This window comes from Aotus nancymaae, unplaced genomic scaffold (genome assembly GCF_030222135.1).
Source record: "Aotus nancymaae isolate 86718 unplaced genomic scaffold, 86718_ANA_hifiasm-v0.15.2.pri h1tg000009l, whole genome shotgun sequence".
In the NCBI taxonomy this organism is placed as follows: domain Eukaryota; kingdom Metazoa; phylum Chordata; class Mammalia; order Primates; family Aotidae; genus Aotus; species Aotus nancymaae.
In genome coordinates, this window is record NW_026988420.1 from 1 (window position 1) to 25226 (window position 25226).

General features: G+C 44.8%; 1 long non-coding RNA gene across 1 annotated transcript; it reads left to right on the top strand.

Annotated features, from left to right (window-relative positions):
• Window positions 1-12230, top strand: LOC135273816 (uncharacterized). Its single transcript, XR_010341613.1, has 3 exons — window positions 1-69; window positions 680-785; window positions 11668-12230. It is a non-coding gene; the product is annotated as an uncharacterized LOC135273816 (long non-coding RNA).
• Window positions 12231-25226: the final 12996 nt, after the last annotated feature.

Sequence of the window (25226 nt, forward strand, 5' to 3'; positions counted from 1 at the left end):
TGCTAACTTCTACAGACTGATTCGAAATGGATTTAAGATGGATCAGCCATTTTATGCTACGGAAGAAATGTAAGTTCAAATTCAGACTGTAATTTGGTTGAAATCAGAAATTTAGTCTGTCTACTTCCAAATCCATGACCAAAAGTAGTCAAAATTCCTAATGCAAAGTTTACATGATTCCTTTTTCTAAAATAGAGGTGGGGTCTTGCTGTGTTGGCCAGGTTGGTCTCAAACTCCTGGCTTCAAGCAATCCTCCTGCCTCAGCCTTCTGAAGTGCTGGGATTACACGTGTGAGCCACCACATCTGGCTGTCTGATCCCATTTTAAAAAGAAAAAGAAACTCTTCCTTTTTGTTTTGAGAGTTTCTGAATAAAGCTGAACCTTTCCTGTTCTCAGAGGCACCTGCTTCCAGGTTTTAATTCCTTTGCTTGAGGGATCCATGAAGGTGATTCGATTCCATCCAGTACATCACATTTCTTTAAATGTATTTCTGCCCATCATCTGATTTCTCCTCTCTGATACGAATTCAAAATCTGGTAGAGGACTTGCCACACACAAAAAAACAAAAACAAAAATACGTAGCTCTGCTGGAATAAATGGTGCTTTATTATATGGAAAACGATCCATTTTGCTTCATTCAGACTTCTTCATCTTGTTCCTTGTTCTATTGCTTTTACAGATACTTTATAATGCAATCCTGCTGGGCTTTTGACTCAAGGAAACGGCCATCCTTCCCTAATTTGACTTCATTTTTAGGATGTCAGCTGGCAGATGCAGAAGAAGCGGTATGTAGCAGCCAGGACTTTATAAGGCTTTATAAAGGAAATTGGTAAATTAAAACACTTGTTGCTGACTTCCTGAGAACCAAAGGTACCAAGTTGTCTTTCTCATTGTGGTTTTTCTTGGTTGTCTTTTCAAAGTTGTATGGGGTAAGACTTTATTTATCTATTTAGACAGGGTCTCACTCTGTGGCCCAACCTAGAGTGTGTGGTGTGATCATGGCTCACTGCAGTCTCAACCTCCCAAGCTCAAGCAATCCTCGAGCCACAGCCTCCCGAGTAGGTGGAATCACGGGAAAGCACCACCACACCAGGCTAATTTTTAAATTTTTTGTTGAGATAGGGCATTATTGTATTGCCCAGGCTGGTCTTGAACTCCTGGGTTCAAGCCATTCTCCCACCTCAGCCTCCCAACGTGCTGGGATCACAGTGGCATGAGCCAGTGTGCCTGCCCTGACATATTTATTGATAAAAATGTTTTTAGGCTGGTCACCATGGCTCATGCCTGTAATCCCAGCACTTTGGGAGGCCGAGGCGGGTGGATCACAAGGTCAGGAGTTCAAGACCAGCCTGGCCAAGACAGTGAAACCCCGTCTCTACTAAAAATTCAAAAATTACCTGGACAAAGTGGCAGGTGCCTATAATCCTAGCTACTTGGGAGGCTAAGGTAGGAGAATCGCTTAAACCCAGAGCCAGAGGTTGCAGTGAGCTTAGATTGTGCCACTGCACTCCAGCCTGGACGACAGAGTGACACTTTGTCTCAAAAAAAAAGTTTTTAGGAAAAAAAAAATTTTCCTGATTTCAGCTAAATGATTAGTAAATTAAAAGCTCCTAAGTATTCAGTGCAGTGAAGTAGACAACTAAATAAAAATAGGCCAGGCACGTTGGCTCACGCCTGTAATCCCAGCACATGGGAGGCTGAGGCAGGCGGGTCACAAGGTCAGGAGTTTGAGACCAGCCTGGCCAACATGGTGAAACCCTGTCTGTATTAAAAATACAAAAATTAGCCGGGTGTGGTGGCACACACCTGTAGTCCCAGCTACTCAGGAGGCTGAGGCAGGAGAATCACTTGAACCCAGGAGGCGGACGTTGCAGTGAGCTGAGATTGTGCTGCCACTGCACTCCAGCCTGGGCAACAGAGTGAGACTCTGTCTAAAAACAAACAAAAAAAACAACAACTAAATAAAAATAATCCCTGGCCTCCAGAAGCCACTAGCCCTTTCTTAGGAAGCATGAGTGTGGAAAAATCACGTGGCCCAATCACGCTGTTTGGTAGCAGGGAAACAGCATTGAGCTGGAGTTCCGAGGGTTGAATACCAGCTTTACCACTCTGCCTCCCAGTTGTGTCCATTGTGGCAAATCACTACTTCTCTGAGCTTCAGTTTTTTCACCTGTAAAATGGGTTGTTATGTTAGATTATCTTTGAGTTTTGGGAACTTGGAATTTCTTTGCTAATGCTTTCCCCATCAACACCACCACCCGGTGTAGTGAAAAGAGGCATTTCCAGATGAAGTAAATAAAGGAGAGCTCCCAATACCGAGGTTCGAATCTTGTCTGCATCATTTACTTGACAAGTCACTTAATCTGCTGGGGAGTCTCCGTCTCAGTTTCTTTACCTGAAATATGTAATTGACAAATCTCACCTCATGGAGTTGTAAGGAGTAAATAAGGTGATATAGGCTGGGCGCGGTGGCTCACACCTGTAATCCCAGCACTTTGGGAGGCCGAGGCGGGTGGATCACAAGGTCAAGAGATCAAGACCATCCTGGTCAACATGGTGAAACCCCGTCTCTACTAAAAATACAAAAATTAGCTGAGCATGGTGGCGCATGCCTGTAGTCCCAGCTACTCGGGAGGCTGAGGCAGGAGAATTGCCTGAACCCAGGAGGTGGAGGTTACGGTGAGCCAAGATCGTGCCATTGCACTTCATCCTGGGTAACAAGAGCGAAACTCTGTCTCAAAAAAAAAAAAATAACAAAAAAATAAGGTGATATAAGTGAAAAGAGCTCGCACATACTGGGCACTTAGTATTTACTCAATAAAATGCTAGTTAAATATAAACTGAGTTTTAAATGGGTTATCTGTCCTCCTTCCTAAATTGTTAAGAGTCCATTTTCAGTTCTGTATTGTCTACATAGACCTGGGTAGATAGTGTGTCCTTTCCTCCTGCTGTGATTTCTTTGAAAATTACATAGAAAGTTGGTTACTGTCAGAGAATTAGGTCAAAACGTTGGAGGAAATGGAAAGTCCCCAACTGACTCAAAGCCTATTGCACAGATACCTATAAACAGTTAACGACACTATAAGGTAAACTGAAAGAAGACTTATAGAATGAAACAGAAAGTGAGCTGGCAAAGAAAGAGTATATATGTATATGTGTATCTATCTATCCCCATTTTTTTTGAGACAGGGTCTTGCTCTGTCATCCAGGCTGGAGTGCAGTGGCATGATCTCAGCTCACTGCAGCCTCGGTACTGTGGGCTCAAGCAATCCTCCCACCTCAGCCTCCCAAGTGGCTGGGACCACAGGCGCACACCACCAGGCCCAGCTATGTTTTTGTATTTTTGATAGAGACGGGCTCTCACTATGTTGCCCAGGCTGTTCTCAAACTCCTGAGCTCAAGTGGTTCACCTGCCTCAGCCTCCCAAAGGGCTGGGATTACAGGCATGAGCCACCGTGCCCAGCTGAGAGAGGATTGGTTGATGTTACTTGCATAGTTGGGCGTGGACTTGTAGGGATCTTATTCAAGCTGGATGTGAGGACTAAGTAGCATCTTAGCTGCTGGAGAGTAGAGGGTGAGCAGCATATTTCAGGATGAATGAATCATATAAATTAAAAGTCCAAAGTTGAGAATGTAGAGTGGCAAGTAAATGGCTGTACCTAATATACAGGGAGAATGCCGGAATAGAGAGGAGAACACAAGTGTGAAGGCCGTGTTGCCAGGATGGAGGGTTCAGGACCACGTGGGTCTTGGTTTGAGCTTCTCTTTTCATGTCCCCATACCCACAGGATATCCGGATCCCCTTCCTTCTGTTCAGGGGACCTGTCAGGTATCAGGAACTGTTGAATGGCAACATATCCATGCATGGTTAATTAGTTGAGGGAATCCATGCTTTGGGACAGACAGTTCACCAAATTTTTTCTCCCAATCCCTTCCACTCTTTCCTGACCCTAGGTGACCAGTGTCAGAAGCACCCAGAGAAAATGGTAACTCCTTTAAGCAGATTAGAAACAGATCCCCATGGCCAGGTATGGTGGCTCACACATGTAATCCCAGCACTTTGGGAGGCTGAGGTGAGCTGATCACTTGAGGTCAGGAGTTCCAGACCAGCCTGGCCAACATGGCGAAACCCCATCTCTACTGAAAACAAAAAATTAGCCAGGCATGGTGGTGCATTCCTGTAGTCCCAGCTACTTTGGAGGCTAAGGCAGGAGAATTGCTTGAACCTGGGAGGTGGAGGTTGCAGTGAGCTGAGATGGCACCACTACACTCCAGCCTGGGTGACACAGTAAAACTCTTTCTCAAAAAGAAAGAAAGAAAGAAAGAAAAAGAGACAAAGAAAGAGAGAGAGATAGAGGAAAAGAGAAAAAGAAAAAGAGAAAGAAGGAAAGAAAGAAGAAAGAAAAGAAAATGAAAGAAAGAAAAAGAAGGAAAGAAAAGAAAAGGAAAAAAGGAAAGAAAAGAAAGAGAAAGAAAAAGGAAGAAGGAAGGAAGGGAGGGAGGGAGGGAGGAAGGGAGGAAAAGAAAGAGAGAAGGAAGGCTCCCCTCTGGATGGGAGGAATCCAAAGAGGAGCCTTACTCACGGCTCCTGCAGCCTGCCCCAGTCTGAGCCAGTCTGAAGGAGGGGAGCTTGAAGTGGGTCTCAGCCGCCTTGCCCACTCTGCTGGGCACTTTGGTTGGTGCAAAGCACAACCCACACAGCCACACAGGCAGTCCTGCCCACTCTTCACAATCCTCTCTAGTCCCTTGGTTGAAAAACTGGCCTTGTCACCTTCCCCAGGGTGACCTTCCCTGGTACATCTGTGAATACCTTTGTAGAATCTTTGTTTCTTTTCTTTTCTTTTCTTTTTAATTTTTTTTTTTTTTTTTTTTTTGAGACAGAGTCTCGCTCCGTCACCTAGGCTGGAATGCAGTGGTGTGATCTTGGCCCACTGCAACCTCCGCCTCCCGGGTTCAAGCAATTCTCGTGCCTCGGCCTCCCAAGTAGCTGGGATTACAGGCACCCACCACCACACCCAGCTAATGTATTTTCAGTAGAGATGGGGTTTCACCATGTTTGCCAGGCTGGCCTTAAACTCCTGAGCTCAAGTGATCCACCCACCTCGGCCTCAATGTGCTGGGATTACAGGTGTGAGCCACCGTGCCTGGCCAGAATCTTTGTTTCTGCATCAAGAACTAGGGAAAGAAAAGGACTCTCAGAGAACCAGAGAGAAGGAGTGGGAAATACATGGAGAAAACATCGGTTAAGGCTTTTATGTCTAACCTCAGTACAACAGGGTTAGAGCAGGGAAATCACTGATTACATGATTACATACCTAGGCAGTTAGACAATGGTGAACTGATGAAGATTTTTAGGATGGAGAAACATGCTTCAATCTTTAAGAACCAGATCAAATATTCTGTGCTCTGCAAAGCCTCCCTCAATTTCCCTAGTCAGATTTCAGGCTCCTTCTTCTGAATTCCCATAACTTCCAGATATAACTCCATGTGAGACTCAATCCTAGTGTCTGACGACTTTATTTTATGCGTCTCTCTCTGTAGTCACTAGACTTATTAATCAGGGCAAAGATTGTTCCCTGTTCATCTTTACACCCCATGGGGGTAGTGCTTGGCCTGTGATATTAAATAAATGAGTGAAGTCAGTATGAAAGCAAGCTGGAGACCACATCTGTTTGGTTTGTCGTTATAGAACCTGTTACTAGCATGATACTTAGCAGGTAGTAGGCGCTCCGCAAACAATGCTGGAACAAGGAAGGAAAAGAGCATAAAAGGAAGTTTCGAAAAGCGAGGCAGAAGATGAGATGTCAGGACATCAGTTGAGAGGGGACGGTAGCAGCAGGGATGGGCACGCTGGGGGAGCGCACCAGGCAGGGGCTGACAAAAGGGAGGGACATGCGTGTGTCCTGTTTCAGAAAAGGCATCTGAACTAACATCATCTCCCCTCTCCTACTCGCCCCCATAAATTAGAGGAAATGTGGTGGTTTATTTTAAAAAGAGAAGTGAGACCAGGTGTGGTGGCTGACACTTATAATTCCAGCACTTTGGGAGGCTGAGGCACAAGCATCGATTGAGCTCAGGAGTTCAAGACCAGCCTGGCCAGCATGGCGAAACCCTGTCTTTAAAAAAATAAAAAGAAAAATAAAAAGAAAATACAAAAAGAAAACACAAAATGGCAAGAATCAGTGAGCCTACTCAGGAAAGAGAATCTCAGAATAAATAAAATCGTTATCATATATTGTTAGTGAATGCCACATTCACTAACCTCAGTACAATGTAATAAAAAATCACCCAACCGAAAGAAGCCCCCAAATTTATATACCAAAAATTAAAAATCGGCTGGGTACGGTGACTCACACCTGTAATCCTAGCACTTTGGGAGGCAGAGGTGGGAGGATCACCTAAGGTCAGGAGTTCCAGACCAGCCTGGCCAACCTGGTGAAACCCCGTCTCTACTAAAAATACAAAAATTAGCCACGTGTGGTGATGGGCACCTGTAATCCCAGCTACTTGGAAGACTGAGGCATGAGAATTGCTTGAACCCAGGAGGTGGAGGTTGCAGTGAGCCGAGACTGCACCATTGCACTCCAGCTGGATGACAAGGGCTTGAGACTCCGTCTCAAAAAAAAAAAAAAAGTTAAAAATCATGCTTCTTAAGGAATTCTTTGCTTAAGAAGGAAAGAGGGACAAGAAATACAAATGGCTATTGCCTATTAAAACCTGTGAGAGTTACCCAAATCCATAATTCTAAATTCATTGATTAGAAAACAAAGAAAAATGAAGATCAATAACTAATCTTTCTTTCCCCCTCTTTTTTTCTGAGACAGGTTCTTGCTCTGTCACCCTGGCTTTAATGACATGATTATAGCTCACTGCAGCCTCAAACTCCTGGAGTCAGGTGATCTTCCCACCTCAGCCTCCTGAGTAGCTTTTTAAAAGTTCTCTTTTGCAGAGGTGGGGATCTTGCTATGTTGTGCAAGCTAGTCTCAAACTGCTGGCCTCAAGCAGTCCTCCTGCCTCACCTCCCAAAGTGCTGGGATTACTTGTGTGAGACACCACACCTAGCATAATTAGTCTTTCAATTCAAGAAGCTAGGGAAAAAACAAAAAATAAGTAACAATAAAGAAGAAGGAGGAGAGAGAGAGGAGGAGGAGAATGAACAAAGCAGGAAGAAGGAGTTAATAGAGAGATAGCCAGATTTAATGAAACAGGAAGTAGCAAGAGCAAAGCAATAGCGATGATCAGGAAAACCAAAAGTTGTTTCTTTGAACTAATAACGTAATTGCTAACATTTTTTGAGTATTAAATAATACAGTTTACTAATGTATTAGCCATAATATAATAACTCTTAATCCTCACATGAACCCCCTGAAGTAGGCTCTTTTTTTTTTTTTTTTTGAGACGGAGTTTCACTCTTGTTGTCCAGGCTGGAGTGCAATGGCTCGATCTTGGCTCACTGCAACCTCTGACTCCCAGGTTCAAGCAATTCTCCTGCCTCATCCTCTCGAGTAGCTGAGATTACAGGCGTGCGCCACAATGCCTGCCTAATTTTGCATTTTTAGTAAAGACAGGGTTTCTCCATGTCGGTCAAGCTGGTCTTGAACTCCTGACCACAGATGACCCACCCACCTTGGCCACCCAAAGTGCTGGGATTACAGGCGTGAGCTACCACACCCAGCAGTAGGTTCCATTATTACACCTTTCATCAGACTAGTAAATTCAGGCACAAAGAGGTTAAGTCATTTGCCTAAGGTAACATGGTAAATGTCAGACTTAGGATTTGAATACAGCAGTCTGAGTGTAGTCTATGCTTTATATTAATACTATATATCAACAAAGTATACAAATATACTACTAAAGCTACTATCTTTGAAGCGAACAATTAAGAAAAAAGAACCCGGGCACGGTGGCTTACGCCTGTGATCCCAGCACTTTGGGAGGCCAAGGTGGGAGGATCCCTCGGGCTCAGAGATTTGAGACCAGACTGGGCAACATAATGGGACCCCATCTCTACCAAAAATTTAAAAATTAACCAGGTGGGGCCAGATGTGGTGTCTCACGCCTGTAATCCCAGCACTTTGGGAGGCTGAGGTGGGCGGATCACCTGAGGTCAGGAGTTCCAGACCTGCCTGGTCAACACAGTGAAACCCCGTCTCTACTGAAAATACAAAAAGTAGCTGTGCATGGTAGTGGGTGTCTGTAATTCCAGCTACTTGGGAGGCTGAGGCAGGAGAATCACTCGAACCCGGGAGGCAGAGGTGGCACTGAGCTGAGATCGTGCCACTGCACTCCAGCCTGGGAGACAGAGGGAGACTCTATCTCAAAAAAAAAAAAAAAATTAACCAGGTGTGGTGGTGCACACCGGTAGTCTCAGCTACTCAGAGGCTGAGAGGCAAGAGAATCACTTCTGCCTAGGAGGTTGAGGCTGCAGTGAGCTGTGATTGCACTACTGTACTCCAGCCTGAGTGACAGAGCAAGACTCTCTGTCTCGAAAAAGAAAAAGCCCAAATAAATAACATTCAGATGAAAAGGAGAATACAACTAAGGAAAACAGAACCCTGTCTCCATTTAAAAAATACAACAATTAGCTGGTGTGGTGGTGCACACCTGTAGTCCCAGCTTCTTGGAAGGCTGAGGCACAAGAATTGCTTGAACCTGGGAGGCAAAGGTTTCAGGGAGCTGAGATCATGCCACAGCACTCCATCCTGGGCGACAGAGTGAGACTCTGTCTCAACAACAACAACAACAACAACAAGGGAAATAAAGGAATGGAAAGGTCGGGTGCAGTGGCTCACACCTGTAATCCCAGCTACTCCAGAGGCTGAGGCAGAGAATTGCTTGAACCCAGGAGGCAGAGGTTGCTGTGAGCCAAGATCGTGCCACTGCACTCAGCCTGGTCGACAGAGTGAGACTCTATCTCAAAAAAAAAAAAAAAAAAAAAAAAAAAAAATCAAAACCCAAAACAAAAAAGAAATGGAAAAGAGTGATATATTACAACTATACCCAGCAACTAGTTATGGGAGTAGAGAGAGACTGAGGTGTTAGAGATGGTTCTGGAAACTTCTAGACAGTGAGTATGGATGAAAAGCAGATGTTAATTAATTCAGGTGGAGGACTGGAAATGTTGTGGGTATTTGTGCTACACAAGCTTCTCGAGATGGTTAGCAATTCAGTGGTAGAGATGTACGTATGGATTCAATAGTTTCAACAAATGCTAACTAACTGCTCTACTTCACAAAAGGCATGCATAAAGAGCTACTGTTCATCCTTCAGGGTACAAGCAAAGCTGTCATTGTGCAACCCCCAGTTCACAATGGATATATTTTTGGGTGAAAGGATATATATACACACACACACACACGTACACACACACACACACACACACAATTTTCTACAAAGAAAAGTGAAGTGTAGGAGGCAGTCTGGACAGTTCACACTAAAACTGTCAAAAAAACAAAAGACAAAAAGAAGTAGATAGTAGCAAGGGCTGAGGGAAGGGAGCAAGTCTATGAAATTTAAATAGAATGCATGATTCCTAAATCATAAAGTTCTTATGAACAAATACTAATAAAAACATCTATCGCCTTTAGAAATTTTTTTTCTTTTAGAGACAGGGTCTCGCTATGTTGGCCAGGTTGGTCTTGAACTCTTGGCCTCAAGCAATCCTCCTGCCCTGGCCTCCCAAAGTGCAAGGATTATGGACGTGAGCCACCACGCCCAGCCTGTATAGCCTTCTATGTCTATAAAAGGCAAAGGAAATAGGCAGGCTATTGAAAATGAAAATGAAATAGATATTAAGTCTGGGAAAAAGGCCCAACTTTGCAGCTAGTGAAATAGTTAAGGAGATAGAACTTCTTGCTCAGCGAAAGAGATGTGAGAGGCTGATGTACCCACTGTTCAGAAGGCTCTGGAAAATACAGAGTTCCCAGGCACCATTGGTAGTAGTAGAACTCAATACAACGTTTCTGCAGGGCAGCCTGGCCTTGTGTATCACAGTTCAAGTGTGCACCCTTCTCAATCCAGCAATTCCACTTCTCCTGCTTACCCCAAAGTCAGACTAGATCGAGTGTGCACTTTTCAGTTTGTTTTGTGTAACCAGTTGGTCAAAAGGTTAATGATGTTGCATCAGTACTATGGAACTCTAGGCTGCCATGAAAAAAAAATATGTGGCCATACTTAGTGAATAATGTAAATATGTAACACAGGCAACTTATGAGCAGTATAATAACAATATATTGATAATTCTAAAGTAAGGATCTAAAATAGAATATACAGCCTGAGTCCACAGACACAAATTTGTGTGTGCATAGCAGGCTGTCTATAACAGTGGCTACTTGTCATGATTTGTAGCCTTTTTTCTCTTTTCATTTTTTTTTTTTTGAGATGGAGTCTCACTTTGTCTCCCAGGCTAGAGTGCAGTGGCGTGATCTGGCTCACTGCAGCCTCTGCCTCCTGGGTTCAAGCAATTCTCCTACCTCAGCCTCCTGAGTAGCTGGGACTGCAGGCGTGCACCGCCATGCCTGGCTAATTTTTGTATTTTTAGTAGAGATGAGGTTTTATCATGTTGGCCAGGATAATCTTGATCTCCTGACCTCGTGATCCGTCTGCCTCAGCCTCCCAAAGTGCTGGGATTACAGACGTGAGCCGCACCCAGCCTATAGCCTTTTTCCTATATCTCTTTCTGTATTTATTTATTTTTTAGAGACAGGGTTTCTCCACATTGGTCAGGCTGGTCTCAAATTCCCAACCTCAGGTGATCCACCCACCTCGGCCTCCCAAAGTGCTGAGATTACAGGCGTGAGGCACCGCGCCTGGCCCTCTTTCTGTATTTCTTAAATTATCTATATGACTGCATGTTAACTTCACGTTTGGAAAAGGAAAATAAATTTCTTTTCATTTCAGAAAAACATTTAAAAGTTGTGAAACTCCCAGGGGGAAACTCAAGAATCAGTCCCTTGTATTAACTGCATAATGAACAAATTTCTTTTTGTGGCCTTTCTCTTTTATGATTTTTCTGCATGGTTTTAGGATTTCTAGGGTGACATTTTATATCTAGGAGTAGACTGAATAATGAAATAAAATATTTGACTATGACTTGATTTCTCCGTTAATAAAAGGACCAAAATTGCTTTGTTAGTTATATGGAATATCCTTTGAGACCTATGCATAATAAAAGCAATTGTCTACACATGTTTCCTGAAAATATGTACATGTATTATATACCAATTAAAACATTTTAAAAGCGATGGTCTAGGCCAGGTGCAGTGGCTCACATCTGTAATCGCAGCACTTTGGGAGGCCGGGGTGGTGCGGGATCACTTGAGCCCAGGAGTTTGAGACCAGCCTGGGCAACGTAGTGAGACCTCGTCTTTACAAAACATAAAATTAGTGGGATGTGGTGTGGCATGACTGTGGACCCAGCTTCTTAGGAGGTTAAGGTGGGAGGATTGCCGAAACCAAGAAAATCAAGACCATGGTGAGCTATGACTGTGCCAGTGCACTCCAGTCTGGGCAACGGAGTGAGACCCTGTCTCAAAAAAATCAAACAAACAAACAAAAAGTAATTGTCTATATAAAACGCTTTATTGTTTAAATAGTTTGCAATATGGGTGCAGAACATGTACGTTACACCAGATGGTTATCAGTGTTCTCTCTCCTTCCCACATTCAGATGTATCAGAACATGGATGGCCGTGTTTCAGAACGTCCTCACACCTACCAAAACAGGCGACCTTTCAGTAGAGATATGAATTCGGGGCCACTTTCTCCACAGGCTCAGGTGGAAGATTCATAGAGGAACGATTTAGTCTTAAGGACTTCATCCCTCCACTTATCCCTAACAGGCTGTAGATTACCAAAACAAGATTAATTTCATTACTAAAAGGAAATCTGTTATCAACTGCTGCTTTGCTGGACTTTTCTCTAGAAGCTGTCTGCATTTACTCTTGTTTTCAAAGGGACTTTTGTAAAATCAAATCATCCTGTCACAAGGCAGGAGGAGCTGATAATGAACTTTACTGGAGCATCGACTTGCATCCAAGGCCTTCTCTGGCTGGCTTGAGTGAACTGGGTACCTGAAATATAGTATATTCTTGTAAATACATAAAACAAAAGCATTTTTGCTAAAGAGAAGCTAATATCATTTTTAAAAATCTATGTTTTAAAATAATATGTAACTTTTTCAGCTATTTAGTGATATATTTTATGGATGGGAATAAAATTTCTACTATAGAACTGGCCGTTATTGAATTATTTACATGGTATAATTAGGGCAGGTCTTAACTGGAGTTCATGAACCCCCTGAAATTGTGCACCCATAGCCACCTACACATTGCTTCCAGAGCACGTGTGCTTTTACCCCAAGATATAAGGAATGTGTAGGCAGCTATGGTGTCACAGCCTAAGATGTCTGCAACAACAAGGGTTCATTACAAACAGCAAGTTTATAAAGAATAGGTATTCTAGCATAAACAGTAATACATCACCTAGACACTTTGGCAGCGTTCCCAGACTCAGGAGCAGTCAGAAGTAACATGAAGGATTAGTATTTTCAATAAAGTTACTCTTGTCCCCATAGTACCCATTTATTTATTTACTTATTTATTGTCACCCAAGCTGGAGTACAGTGGTGAGATCACAGCTCACTGCAGCCTCAAACTCCTGGCCTTAAGCGATCTTCAATCACTTCTGAGTAGCTGGGATTACAAGCACATGCCACCATGCCCAGCTAATTTTTAAAATTTTTTGTAGAGACAGGGTCTTTCTATGTTGTGCAGGCTGGTCACAAACTCTTGGCCTCAAGCAATCCTCTTGCCTCAGCCTCCTGAAGTGCTGGGATTACAGGTGTGAGCCACGGTGCCCGGCTCCCTTTGTTCTTTGAGGCTTAGCACCCTCCATCCCGCAGGCTTATGAACTTGGCTCGTCCCTCACCCCCGCACTTACACGACAGATGCCACCAAATTCTGCCTCTTTATTCTTCTCGACCTCTGTTGTGTGTAGTGGTGAGGACAAGGGATCTGGCACCAGTCAGCCCAGGTCGGAATTCTCTTTCCACCTGGTCTTAGCTGTGTCACCAGGGGCAAGTCACTCAACTTCTCTAGTCTCAGTTTCCTTTTCTGGAAAATGAGACCACTAATAGCATCTCTTTTATAGAGTTGCTAGAAGAATTAGATGATTTAAATATATAACGTAGGTAGCATAGAAATATAGAACATAAACACATACATCGTGTAGATCAATGCCTGGCATCTCAGTGTGACCTAATAGCATCATTTGTGCTTTCCTTTATAGTTTTAATCCTTTGCCCAGTACCAGGTAACCATGAACTCAGTTAGATTACCAGTCCTTTTGATGGCAGCAGCGGCCATCTGCAGTGGTCATTGTGAAGATGCCAGCTGTAGTGTGGGAGCTGCAGGGGCTGTGAGGGCCACGGAGCTGGCGGGAGCCCCGCCCCCTTTTGAGACGGCAGGCGGGAGCCCCGCCCCCTTTTGAGACGGCAGGCGGGAGCCCCGCCCCCTTTTGAGACGGCAGGCGGGAAACCCGCCCTCCTGGGAGCAGCTGCCAGCTGCGGACCCAGGCATCCCTGCACTCTCAGCTGGGGAAGCCCTCCCTGCCCCCACTGCTCAGAAGAGTCTGCCCTTGCTGTCTGGCCTCTTCCCACTCCCGGTGGCACTCAGATTTTGGAGCAAAGTTGAGGCTGAGCACGGGTGCTGTCGCCACCCTGCTGCGTGTGTGCACACTCAGGGCGGTGCTGACATGCCAGCCCCCTGCTGCCTTTGGCCCCTCTGGATTTTAGGTACCGACCAGCACAGGAAGGAGGCCAAGCCAGGGCGGAGGGTGACTGGGGGCGGGCCTGCAGGTGCTCCTCAGGAGGAACAGCCTGGGCATCTATGGAGGACGTAATTGATGGTAGCAGGAGGCAGATAGGCTCCAGGGCAGAAGGGGTCAGATCCCCAGTGAAGCCCCACCTTCAAGCCAGGGACTGCTCAAAGCATGGGGGCCAGACTCAGTTCCAGGTGTGGTCCCCGGCAGGAAGTGAGGACTTCCGGTGCTTTTTCTCCTGGCCTATGCACTAATCAGCATGCACCTCCTCCCTTCTGAAGCCTATTCACCTCTCTGTTGCCCACCCCCCTACTCAGCCAGATTTACAGAGACCTGGGCACAACTTGCCTGTGGAAAGGAGCTACCCACTTTAGGTCTCCTGACAGCCGTTCTGTTGCTCAGTGAATTTCTTCTCTGCCTTGTTCACCCTCCACATGTCCAGGTACCTCATTCTTCCTGGACACTGGACAAGAACTTGGGACCCACTGATCGGTGGAACTGAAAGAACTTTAACAACTTGGTGACAAGGAGGAAAGCCCAGACCTAGGGGCTCCCCAAGCCAGGGCTGTGACATCCTCGTTGGGGCTCTGTAGTTCCTGGCATCTCCAAGCTGCCAGGCACCACCGTGTTCGCCTCATTCAGACGCGGGTGTCTGCAGTGGTAGCCGAATATGGTGCATCTAGCCCAGCTGTAGCCTCTCCCTGAACCGGCACCTGTGCCAGTGCCTGGAGCTGCCCACCCCTCTGCAGCAGCCAGAATGCCTGGCTGTGCACAGTGGTCAGACCCTTGGTCACTTGCCCAGGCACCCTTCCTGGCTCTGTGTCTGGCTCACCCTTGGCGGGTGTGGGATCTGGGCTCCTAGGGCAAGCTGCTGAGCCAGACTTCTGGGCTGAGTGGGCGGAATAAGCCCGGAGGCTGCAAGCAATACTCAGGCAGAAGGCACCGTGGGCCATAAAGGTTTCGGCCTGGCAAAGCAACAGCCAAGGATCCCGTGACTCCGTCCTCACCGAACTCTTCCTCCTGTCTCTCCGCCTCCAGTGTTTTCTCTAAGCCACTGCCAGATTCATCTTCCTGAAGTACTGATTGGCTATTTTGCTGCCTGCAGGGCTTCCTGGGGTCTAGCTGCAAAAGCCAGGTTCTCTTCCTAGCACTCCCCATGCGCTCACAGCCTGGGCCTCAGCATTGCTCAGCCCTGGCTGCCTAGCTTGTCTCTCTAGTGTGTATGTCTTGAACGTTCCCCCCACCGGTCTTCCTTTTTGTCACCCTCCCTCTTCTTGGGATATCAACGTTTACGCTTCCTATTTATGTCCTTGCTTCCCGACCAGATTTCAGCTCTTTCTTTTCCTTCAGTTTCCCCACGCATGAGTGATGGCTTCCTGCACTGAAATCCTGTAAGGGCTCCTGGTCTGTATCTTAACATAGAGCCTGCCTACCTTATGCTGTTATCTTCTTAAGTAAATGTCCTGTCTTCTCAACAGGATTTTAAGAAGTTTGAAAGCAGATATGATTTATGCCAAGCTGTACACTTAACTCTGATTTGTGTATACAGTCAAGATACAATGAGTATACATAGTCAATCACTTTTTTACCTACTCAAGTAAAACATAAAATGCGCTTGATGTTTTCTGAGGAAGTTTAAACTTGAGTTAATAACTTACCCTCTCCAATGTGCTGTTAACACTTACCTTGAGATGACTGTTGGGTTCTACTATTACGTGGTTTTCTGTATTTCTTTACTTTTATGTTTTAGCTTTCTGTAATTCTCTTTTGTCTCTTTTTCTCACACCTGTCTTTATTCTTTTATTTATTTTATTTTTATTTTTTTCCTTTTTAAAAAAGTTAAAAGCCACCATGGCAGTCTTTATTCTTTATTGTGGTAAAAAAACACATAAAATGTACGGCCCTAACCATTTTTAAGTATGAATGGAATCATGTTAAGTATATTCACACTGTTGTGAAACAGATCTCCAGAGCTCTTTTCGTCTTGCAAAGGTGAAACTCAGCACCCTTTAAATACTAACTCCTCAGTCCCCCTTACCCTGGTCCCTGGCCACCACCATTCTACTCTCTGTTTCGGAGTTTGACTGCTTTAGGGACCTCCTATAAATGGAATCATATAATACTTGTCTTTCGTGTCTGGTTTATTGCACTTAGCGTAAGGTCGTCAAGGTTCATCTATGTTACACGTGTCAGAATTTCCTTCCTTTTTGAGGCTGAATAAGATTCCTTTGTATGTATTTATCACATTTTATTTATCTATTCATCCTTCCATGAGCATTTGGGCTGCTTCCACCTCTGGGTTATTGTGAATATGCCTCTATGAACACGGTGTGCAAATATCTCTTCAAGATCCTGCTTTAGGCTAGGTGCGGTGGTTCACGTCTATATCCCAGCACTTTGGGAGGCCGAGGCGAGTGGATCACCTGAGATCAGGAGTTCAAGACCAGCCTGTCCAACATGGTCAAACCCCATCTCTACTAAAAATACAAAAAATTAGCTGGGTATGGTGTTGGGCACTCCAGCCTGGGGGACAGAGTGAGATCCTGTCTCTGAAAGAATAAAAAAGTTTGAAGTATATTTCCCCCATCTTCTTGCTAAATATATGTACACTCAGCTTTGGGAGGCCGAGGCACAAGAATTGCTTGAACCCGGGAGGCAGAGGTTGCCGTGAGCCGAGATCACGCCACTGCACTCCAGCCTTGGAGACAGGGTGAGACTCTGTCTCAAAAAAAAAAAAAAAAAAAAAAGACCTGCTTTCAATTATTTTGGGTAAATCTTCAGACGTGAGATTGCTGGATCATAAGGTAGTTGTATTTTTAACTTTTTGTTGTATTATTATTATTATTAATTTTTATTGTTGGTAGAGACAGGGTCTTGCCTTGTTGCCTAGGCTGGTCTCAAACTCCTGGCCTCAAGTGATCTTCCCACCTCAGCCTCCTGAAGTGCTGGGATTACAGGTGTGAGCCACAGCACCAGATCCACATTTATTATTTGTAAAGACCCTTACTGCAGTGCTCATGTGTTTCTTCGGCCATCCAGTATCAATTCCCATTTCACAGCAGTAGCACTGTGATTTGGGATATTACTTCTCCCTAGTGTAATGCAGTTTGTGGGGACTTCAGTCAGGTGGCCTTGCCTTCTAGCCAAGGAGGATCCTTGACCCACCCAAGGCTAATCAACTTCCTTTCTGGAATTTTATACTTTGGCTAGATTCAGGCAAGGACGAAAAACAGTTGGAGCTTATTCATACAGTTTCAGTCTCAAAGAGCGGCAAGCAGTTCTCACTTTCTAGATCCCCGGAGCTGTGCTGGTCTCTTTTCTTTCCCCAGCCTGGTCTCCAGGCTTCCTCTGAGCCACCCCGTATCGTTTCAGCAAATGCTCTTCTGATGTCGTGAGGCCAGGTCTGCCTCTGCTGCTTACAACTTGAGAACCTTGCGATGGGTCCACTTGTGCTGACTCACGGATTCCTTGGCAGAACTGAGGCTTTCATCTGCTTTACCTTTTGTTTGTTTGTTTGTTTGTTTGTTTGTTTAAAGACAGAGTCTCATGCTGTCTCCCAGGCTGGAGTGCAGTGGCGCAGTCTCAGCTCATTGCCACCTCGACCTTCTGGGCCCAAGCAATCCTCCCACCTCAGCCTCCTGAGTAACTGGGACCAAAGGTGGGCATCACCAGGCCCAGTGAATTTTTTCATTTTTAGTGAAGATGGGGCCTCGGTATGTTATTCAGGCCAGTCCCAAACTCCTGGGCTCAAGCGATCCTCCTGCCTTAGCCTCCTAAAGTGCTGGGATTACAGGCATGAGGCACCTCGCCCGGCTTGCTTTCCCTTCTCCAGCATGTCCTCTCTGGTTTGGTCTGCTAATGGTTTTTCTAGCTTTGAGAGCTATACTAATTTATTTTCATTTTTGTAGTTTTCTATTATCTGGATAGGATCTGAGGAGGGAGTGGAGTCACAAGTGTTTAGTAAGCCTGCTTGAACTGCTTGTCACAAAATGCTTGCTGGTGATGGTAGGGAGGAAAATAAATGTGAGTTAACACTTGTAGAAATGCCCTCCTTTCCCTTCTGCCAAACTGAGTTCCTTCAGGATACATACACTTTTGGTTTTCTTAAGACAGAGTCTTGCTCTGTTGCCCAGGCTGGAGTACAGTGGTACGATCTTGGCTCACTGCAGCCTCCGCCTCCTAGGTTCAGGCGATTCTTGTGCTTCAGCCTTCTGAGTAGCTGAGATTACAAGCACGTGCCACCATGCCCAGCTAATTGTTGTATTTTAGTAGAGACAGGATTCACCATGTTGGCCAGGCTGGTCTCGAACTCTTGACCTCAAGTGATCCGCCCTCCTTAGCCTCCCGAAGTGCTGGGATTACAGGTGTGAGCCACCATGCCCAGCCACATGCACATTTTCAACATGACTTCTCTGATCAAAGCCAAAAGAATACATTTATACCTAGCATCACCAACGGAGCCCACTCATTGCCATGTGCACTATGAAAGTCACCAAAGAATTTGATTTCCTTGAAAGTGATTTTCTTTTGTCTGTGAGCTTTATCAAAATGGAATCACGTAAATCTCCAGATCCTTCATTCCTAAAAAGAAATCAGCATGATGCTCTTAGGATTCATTTACGGTATTAACATGGAGCTGAAGTTTTTTTTTGTTTCGCCGATGTACTGTATAAAAAGAGAATTACACTATTTATTCATTCTTACATTAATAACATGTGAGTAGTGTTTTGGACTGATAGTTTGGCTGGATGGTGGCTCGCAGGTGTTCTTCCTGTTACTGTACTTAATTAATTAATTAATTTTTGAGACAGGGTCTCATTTTGCTGCCCAGGCTGGAGTGCAGGGGTGCAATCAGCTCACTGCAGCCTCGAACTCCGGGGCTCAAGACATCTTCTCACCTCAGCCTCCTGAGTAACTGGGACTACAGGCACCTGCCAACACAACTGGCTAATTTTTCGGGGTCTTGTCATGTTGCCCAGGCTGGTCTTGAACTCCGGGCTCAAGCGATCTGCCCGCCTCTGTTTCCAAAGGTGCTGGTTGACAGGTGGGAGCCACCGTGCCTGGCTGCTGCTGTGCTTCGGAACGTTTCTTCCGTATGTGCCAAATCTGATATTTAAAAGGCAACATTCTCTGTGGAATGACGGCACTTAAAAGCCTCTTAAGGAGAAATGAAAATCGACACTTATTAAACCCAACTCTTACCACAGATTCTATTTCAGTTTGGGTCAAGTTTTGTCCCTGACCTACCTACGTTTTTTTTTTTTTAACACCGAGGAGGCATATTCCTACACAGGTGCTGTGCGAGGACAGCCCTTTTCCACCAGTACTTCGTAATCTTGCCAGCAGGTGGCGCCCTAGCACTACTTTCTTTTTCTCTTTCTCCTTTCTTTTCTTTCTCTCTCTCTCTCTCTCTCTCTCTCTCTCTCTCTCTCTCTCTCTCTCTCTCTCTCTCTCTCTCTCTCTCTCTCTCTCTCTCTCTCTCTCTCCCCCCCCCCCCCCATTCTCTCTCTCTCCCCCCCCCCTCTCTCTCTCTCTCTCTCTTCCTTTTTTATTATTATATTGTAAGTTCCGGGGTACATGTACAGATCGTGCAGGATTGTTACATAGGTATACTCATGCCATGGTGGTTTGCTGACTCCATCCCGGCCCTCCCCTCCCCCACGCGCCCCCGTCATCTACATTAGGTATTTCTCCTAAAGTTATCCCTCCACAGGGACATGGATGAAGCTGGAAATCATCATTCTCAGCAAACTGACACAAGAACAGAAAACCAAACACTGCATATTCTCACTCATAAGTGGGTGTTGAACAATGAAAACACATGGACACAGGGAGGGGAACATCACACACTGGGGCCTGCTAGGGGGTGGGGGAGCTAGGGGAGGGATAGCAGCACTACTTTAAAAAATTGATCTCAGGCCCCAGGCCTGACTTCACCACTACCCCCTGCCTGCCCCTCTGGAAAGGCAAATTTTAAGCAGCAGAATGAATGAAAAAGCCAATCCATTGATTCGAAGGAAAACAACCCTCTATGCAGGTAACTTCAATTAATTCATTCAGCATTCAGTTGGGTTTTTAAAGTTTTATTTTAAAGCGACAAATAATAATTGTATATATTTATGGGGTGCAATGTAATGTTTCAATACATGTAAACACTGTAGAATGATGAAGTCAGGGTAATTAGCATATCCATCACCTCAAATATTTATTTATTTTTATTTTATTATTTATTATTATTTTTTTTTTTGAGAAGGAGTCTCGCTCTGTCACCCAGGCTGCAGTGCAGTGGTGCGACCTTGGCTTACTGCAACCTCCGCCTCCCAGGTTCAAGCGATTCTTGTGCCTCAGCCTCCTGAGTAGCTGGGATTACAGGTGTGCCCCACCACGCCTGGCTAATTTTTGTATTTTTAGTAGAGATGGGGTTTCATCATGTTGGCCAGGCTTGTCTTGAACTCCTCACTCTGTAATCTCCCCCACCTGGGACTCTCAAAGTGCTAGAATTACAGGTGTGAGCCACTGCTCCTGGCCTCAAATATTTATTATTTTCTTATAGTAAGACTATTTAAAACCCTCTGTTTTTGCCATTTGGGAATATACAATACATTATTAGTAACTATAGTCATTGTGTTGTACAATAGAACACCAGAGCTTATTCCTACTGTCTAATTGAAACTTTGTACCCATTGACCAACTTCTCCCCTCACCTCTCCCCCACATCTTGCCCACTCCAGCCTCTGGTAACCAACATTTGACTCTACTTTCATGGGTTCAACTTTTTTAGATTCCACACCTGAGTGAGATCATACAATATTTGTCCCTCTGTGTCTGGCTTATTCCAATTAACATAATGTCCTCTAGATTCATCCATGTTGTCATAAAGGACACCTGTCTTTTAAAGGTTGAATAGGCTGAGCCTGGTGGCTCATGCCTGTAATTCCAGCACTTTAGGAGGCCAGGTGGGCAGATCACCTAAGGTCAGGAGTTCGAGACTAGCCTGGCCAACATGGCGAAACCCCATCTCTACTAAAAATACAAAAATTAGCCAGGCATGGTGGTGGGTGTCAGTAATCTGAGCTACTTCAGAGGCTGAGGCAGGAGGATCACTTGAACTCGGGAGGCGGAGGTTGCAGTGAGAGGAGACGGTGCCATTGCACTCCAGCCTGGACAACAAGAGCGAGACTCTGTCTCAAAAAATGAGAAAAACATTTAAAAAAAAAGGCTGAGTAGTTTCTATTGTGTATACATACTATATTTTAAAAATCCATCCATCTGTTGCTGGACACAAATTGTTTTTATATCTTGGCTATTGTGAATAGTGCTGCAATGAGCATGGTTGTGGAGACATCTTTTCCACATACTGATTCCAATTCCTTTGGATATATACCCAGTGGATTGCTGGATCAGATGGTGAGTCTATTCTTAGTTTTTTAAGAACCTCCATACTGTTTTCCAAAATGGCTGCATTAATTTACAGCCCCATCAACAGTGCATAACGGTTCCAGTCATCTTTTTATAATAGCTGATCTGACAGGTGTGAGGTGGTATTTCATTATGGTTTTAATTTGCATCTCTCTTTTTAAAAATTTTTTGTTTTTTGAGACAGGGTCTCACTCTGTTGCCCAGGCTGGAGCATAGTCATGTGATCTGAGCTCACTGCAGCCTCAACCTTCTGGGCTCAGATGATTCTCCCACCTCAGCCTCCCAAGTAGCTGGAACTACAGGCATGTATCACCATGCCTGGCTAAATTTTTGTGTGTATTTTTATTAGAGATGGGTTTCACATGTTATCCAGGCTAGTCCTGAACTCCTGGACTTAAGCAATTTGCCTGCCTGGGCTTCCCAAAGTTCTGGGATTACAGGTGTGAGCCACCACGCCTGCATTTCTCTCTCTCTCTCCCCTTCCTTTTTTTAAATACACTATTGCTGGCTTGAACTGCAATTCTCTTACAATTAGTGGTGTCGAACATTTTTCACATATCTGTTGGTCATCTGCATGTCTTCTTTTAAGAGATGTCTATTCAAGCCCTTAGACCCCCACCCCCTGCCTTTTTTTTTTTTTTTTTTTTGAGACGGAGTCTCACTGTGTTTCCCAGGCTGAAGTGCAATGGCGCCATCTCAGCTCACTGCAACCTCTGCCTCCTGGGTTCAAGCAATTCCCCTGCCTCAGCCTCCTGATGGGCTGGGATTACAGGCACGTGCCACCATGCACAGCTAAGTTTTGTATTTTTAGTAGAGGCAGGCTTTCACCATGTTGTCCAGGCTGGTCTTGAACTCCTGACCTCAAGTGATCCACTTGCCTTGGCCTCCCAATGTGCTGGGATTATAGGCGTGAACCACCACACCCAGACATTTGCCCATTTTTAAATAGGGTTATTTGTTTGCTTGTTATTGAGTAGTTTGAGTTCCTTATACATTTTGGATATTGGCCCCTTATCTGATCTGTAAATTGCAAATATTTTCTTCTAATCTATGGGTCACCTCTTCACTCTATTATTTCATTTGTTGGTAGAAGCTTTTTAGTTTGATACAATCCCATTCATCTATTTTTGCTTTTGTTCCTTGTGCTTTTGGGGTCACATCCAAGAAATGACTGATGTTTTCTTCTAGTACTTCTATAGTTCAGGCTTAACATTTAAATCTTTAATCCATTTTGAGTTGATTCTTGCATAAGGGGTGAGATAAGGGTCCATTGTTATCCTTCTGTGTGTGGATATCAAGTTTTCCCAACACCATTTATTAAAGATTGTCCTTCCTCTGCCACTCCCTTTATCTTTTTTGTCGAAAAGAAATGATCTGCTTGGCGTGGTGGCATGCTGAAATCCCAGCACATTAGGAAGCCAAGGTGGGTGGATCACTTGAGGTCAGAAATTTGAGACCAGCCTGGTCAACATGGCGACCCCATCTCTGCTAAAAATAAAAAAATTAGCCGGGTGTGGTGGTGGGTGCCTGTAATCCCAGCTACTCAGGAGGCTGAGGCACAAGAATCACTTGAACCTGGGAGGCAGAGGTTGCAGTGAACTGAGATGGCGCCAAGGCATTTCAGTCTGGGAGACAGAGCGAGATTTTGTCTCAAAAAAAAAAGCGGGGGGAGGGGCTAAGGGCTTGAATAGACATCTCTCAAAAGAAAACATACAGATGACCAACAGATTTGTGAAAAAATGTTCAACACCACAGTACTCCAGCCTGAGTGACAAGAGCCAGACTCCATATCAAAAAAAAAAAAAAAAAAAGAAAAGAAAAGAATCTATCCGTGTTTACATTTGATTCTGTCCATGCCATAGTCACCATTAGCAACAGAAATGAAAAGCGGGAGGAATCATCACCTAAAAAAAAAAATCACATCTTTTTTTTTTTTTTTTTTAGCTCCTAGGGGGGTCCAACATGTATTACATTCCAGATTGTCTTAATGAGGGATAAAAGGCTTTGGTGAATTTTTTTGTGGCAAAATAAACATAACATAACATTCACCATCTTAACCACTTGTAAGTGCATAGTTCTATGGTGTTAAGGACATATTATGTCAGGCAACCGTCACCACCATCCCCCTCCAGAACTTTCATCTTGGAAAACTAAAACTATGTGCTCATTAATCCCCTTCCCAATTCCCCTCCCCACAGCCCCTCACCACCACCATCCACTCTCTGTCTCTCTGAATCCGACTACTCTAGGCACCTCTTCTAAGTGGAATCGTGCAGTATTTGTCTTTTTGTGACTGGCTTATTTCACCTGGCATAATATCCTCCAGGTCTGCTTTGATGAATTCTCTTGCTGATAACATACTCTATGCTAGAGCTGGGCTAAAGGCTTCATACAGATCGTCCCATTTAACAAATCATGAGGTAGGAGCTTGCTCTGTGGCAGTTTAACAGAGGGTGAAACCAAGGCTTAAGGCGGTTAAGTCACTCGTACATGGAGCCAGTACCTGCCAGTACCTGCCTCGCGTGACCTGGAACCCATGCCTGCCCACCTCCTGGCAGCCACACGGTGTGATGGCCTTTCAGAGCCCCACCCACCGGTACTTCATCTTCCTTGGCTCAGTCACCTGGCCAGTGAAGGGGTCTGGTAACAGCAGAACAAATGAGTTCCAATGTATAATTTGCCTCAAATTGAAGATGTATATACCTGAAAGTAATTTGTCTTTCTTGTATCTTATCAAAAAAAACATTTCTACATAAGCTCTAGTCATGAAAGTGAATGACTGTAGTTGAGGATAACAAATGCAGATGCATGAAATGTGTTTTGTTTTGTCTTTGAGATGGGATGGGGGTCTCAATCTGTTGCCTGGGCTCGGTGGTGTGATCATGGCTCATGGCACCTTTGACCTCCTGGGCTCAGGCAATCTTCCCTGCCTCAGCCACCACATCTGGCTAATTTAAAAATTATTATTATTATTTTTGAGACGGAGTCTTGATGTATTGCCAGGCTAGAGTGCAGTGGCCCAATCTCGCCTCACTGCAACTTCCACCTCCCAGGTTCAAGTGATTCTCCTGCCTCAGCCTCGAAAGTAGCTGGGACTACAGGTGCGCACCACCATGCCCAGCTAATTTTTGTATTTTTTAGTAGAGATGGGATTTCACCATGTTGGCCAGGATGGTCTCAATCTCTTGACCTCATGATCCACCAGCCTTGGCCTCCCAAACTGCTGGGATTACAGGTGTGAGCCACTGCGCCTGGCCGATTATTATTATTTTTTAATAAAGATGGGATTTCTCCATGTTGCCCAGGCTGGTCTCAAACTCTTGGGCTCAAGCAATCCTCCCACCTCAAAGTGCTGGGATTACAGGCATGAACCACCGCACCTGGCCATGTGTTGTTTGTTTGTGTGTATGTGGTGTTTTTTTGTTTGTTTTGTCTTATTTTTTTTTTTTGAGATAGTTTCGCTCTGTCCCCCAGGCTGGAGTGCAATGCCGCCATCTCAGCTCACTGCAACCTCCACCACCCAGGTTCAAGGGATTCTCTTGCCTCAGCCTCCCAAGTAGCTGGGATGACAGGTCCCCACCACCATGCCTGGCTAATCTTTGTATTTTTAGCAGAGATGTGGTTTTGCCATGTTGGCCAGGCTGATCTTGGATTGCTGACCTCAGATGATCTACCCTCCTTGGCCTCCCAAAGGGCTGGGATTACAAGATAACAGGTGTGAGCCACTGCGCCTGGCTTTTTTTTTTTTTTTGAAACAGGGTCTTGTTCTGTTACCCAGGTTGAAGTGCAGTGGCACGATCGTAACTCACTGCAAGCTTGAATTCCTGGGTCCAAACCACCCTTCCACCTCAGTCTACCAAAATGCTGATATTACGGATGTAAGTCACCGTGTCCAGCCTAAAATGTTTCCACTAAAAAATGAAATAAAAAATTGGATTTTACCTATTTAAGAACTTTCTCTATGTGCTGCTAAAACAGTCTTTTAACAAA